Source organism: Pinus tabuliformis, chromosome J (genome assembly GCF_031772625.1).
Source record: "Pinus tabuliformis cultivar Carrire ecotype Pingquan chromosome J, CPIR1, whole genome shotgun sequence".
Taxonomy (NCBI): domain Eukaryota; kingdom Viridiplantae; phylum Streptophyta; class Pinopsida; order Pinales; family Pinaceae; genus Pinus; species Pinus tabuliformis.
The window spans coordinates 654884201-654886975 of record NC_142295.1 but is presented as its reverse complement, the minus strand read 5'-3'; the positions used below and the strand labels follow the sequence as shown (position 1 = coordinate 654886975).

At 35.6% G+C, this 2775-nt stretch overlaps 1 pseudogene; it reads left to right on the top strand.

The window, feature by feature from the left end:
- Positions 1-1071: 1071 nt before the first annotated feature.
- LOC149228602 (uncharacterized) lies at positions 1072-1799 on the top strand (annotated as a pseudogene).
- Positions 1800-2775: the final 976 nt, after the last annotated feature.

The following is a 2775-nucleotide window of genomic DNA, read 5'->3' as shown; positions in this document are numbered from 1 at the left end:
ACTGAATATTTTAAAATTTAATCTAAGGTAGTAACTTGCTTGTAATTTGGTGGATGAATAAAGGTTTAAATTACAATTTGCCATAATTGTAATTTTTAACAATTTAGATAAATTAAAAAACACAAGTAATTTAAAATTGAAGTTTTCAAATTTTAGTTTTACACTTAAATAAAAATATAAATTAAATTATGTCAAACAATCATATATGTAATTTATTTTTATATCTTATTTTTTTAACATTTATTTTTACTATATAATTTTAGTTTTTATTTTTTTAATTAATAATTAGAATAATAAATGTGATATAAAATAAATAACAATATATTTAATTATAGTATTTATTTAAATTTATCTATTTTCATAAATTATTTAGATTTTTTTAAATATTATTTATTTATTTAAATAATTTTTACTTTATTTATTTTATTATATTTTTTATATAAAAAAATATTAATGTTATATTTTAAAATTTAAACACAATTTTTTTACTTAATAATAATAATAATAATTGAATTTTAAAATTACTATTAAACTAAACATTAATAATTACACTGAAAATATTTTTCTATGAAATTGGCTAGACAAATATTGTCCACCCAGCTGGGCTTTTTTTGTCCTCCATCCCGTCGAATTTCAACACTTGGTTTCGCGTGCATTTGATTGATTTATCAAAGCCCACCTTCTCCACCATCTCGTCGAAATTCAACACTTGGTATCCCATGCATTTGATTGATTTATCAAAGCCCACCTACCACTCACCGCACCCTGGTCGCCCTCAAAACCCCTGGATCCACAGTAACTTCTTCCATTGTTGTCAGGCTGCCCAGTGCCACTGCTAATTATCTGATGGCACTGTAAAATGCGAGCAGGAAAGCTGAGTAGATGGCTATGATTTCCACGTTTTAAGTCAAACGTAACAGCCCAGGCACCTTCCTTGCTCGTTGGGCATCCTGTGAGGTCCTGATGGGAAAAATAATATTAAATCCCCTGGTGGTTGAATTGGGCACTGACCAAATCAATACCAACAGCCATGAATCCTCAAATTGATTTCACAGAATGCCTTTTAGCATGATGGGTAGTGGTAATTTGATGGATTCTCTCCTGATCATGGATCCATCTTTGAAAAATCAGAAGAAAATTCCTTCTGTTCCACCTCCATCAGATTTCGGAAGTCTTCAAGATTCCATAGAGCTCATAAAAGAAGAATGGCAGAAAAGAAGAAAAGCTTGCTCTCTGTTCAAGGTCGCCAAAGGGCTCAATGGAGAAAACGCCCAGGCAAATTCCTGGAATCCACTCCAGTCCATGTGGGTACCTTGATTCTCCTCCTTATCGATCTAATGGCAATGGTTGTGGATCTTCTCAAAACACTTCACAACAAATCCCGCGATCTCAATAATTGCACAGCCTTGCTAGAATCCTGCCAGTGCGTATCCCAGTTCGAGAGGAGCCAATTCTTTGAGTTTCTCTACTGGGTAGGTATTGTGATATTAAGTCTCCTATTGCTCAATGTGGGCGGATTCCTCGTGGCTTTTGGGGTCTCCTTCTTCTTATGCCACCTGGACTATGTCCTCAATCTTCTGTTGCTCACCATGGCGGTTTGCCTTGAGATTTTTTTGGGTACTAAGAGTGCGGGGCTCCTGGTCATTCTCAATCTCTGGCGTATTGTGCGAGTTGCTCATGGGATTTTCGAGGTCACTGACGATGCAATGGAGTCCGAGATTCATAATATAGAGGCGCAGTTTGAGGCCTTGCAGTCCAAGAACAGGGACATGCAGGAGCTCCTTCAACAGAAGAAATGAGTAAAAACCCCACAAATACAAAATAGAACAAACTATCCATCAAAAAATACATTCATTCTTACATTTTTCCATTGATGGTATGCTCAGAAGGAGTATGAAACTCAGTCTCATGAAGTTCATAGAGAATACCATCAATATACAAAAAGTCACCCTTCCACTTCAATCACAATAATCACAACAACATGAACCCAAACCTCACAAAGGCCCAAGCAACATGTGAGGCTAATCAACAGTTTTATACAAAGCCTAATAAGGTTCCCATCATTTAGAACTGTAGTTGGTGTTGAATCATGCATTGTTTGCATATTACCAATTTGTTCACTCTTAGTAATATTAAAGGAGAGGACTTATGGGTGATTGTTTAGCTCGGGTTGCACATAGAAAATTCTTGCAATAGTTCACTCCATTCACTTGGACCAATATCACTTCCACATCCATAATCCCATTCTGGTTCTAAACATGCACCATTAAAATAAAAATGAATTTCAATGAGACCTATTGACCACTACGTGTCAACAACCCATAGCAGTACACCCACTTTTTTTGCAAAAGGGATAGTGCCTGAATAATGTGTTTGTGCCTTCCAGCTATCATCATTAACGTGATCATCATCTTATAATGTAAACCCATTCTGCATTTGTATAATGTAAAATATCTTAGCAGATATGTGTCATGTATGTAATTACCTAGGTAAACCTACTTTTTTGGCGACGATGTACATTCTGGGAGGTTTTTTGTCTCACCGATCCGTTCTCGGATGGTCGGCAGAGTTTTCCTTCAGCCTTACCCCAAAGCCGGAATGGATTTGGTCACTGAGATCTTAGAGGATTCCTAGCGTTCTAGATCGAGTCTATGTAAAAGTGATTTGTGAATAATCCTACCTATTTGGTTAGGTTATTTTATTACAATTTGCTTGGTCTGTTGGATTATATTTGTGTCGCAGAATTGGGTAGTCTGTGAGGGTCTTTTGCAAATG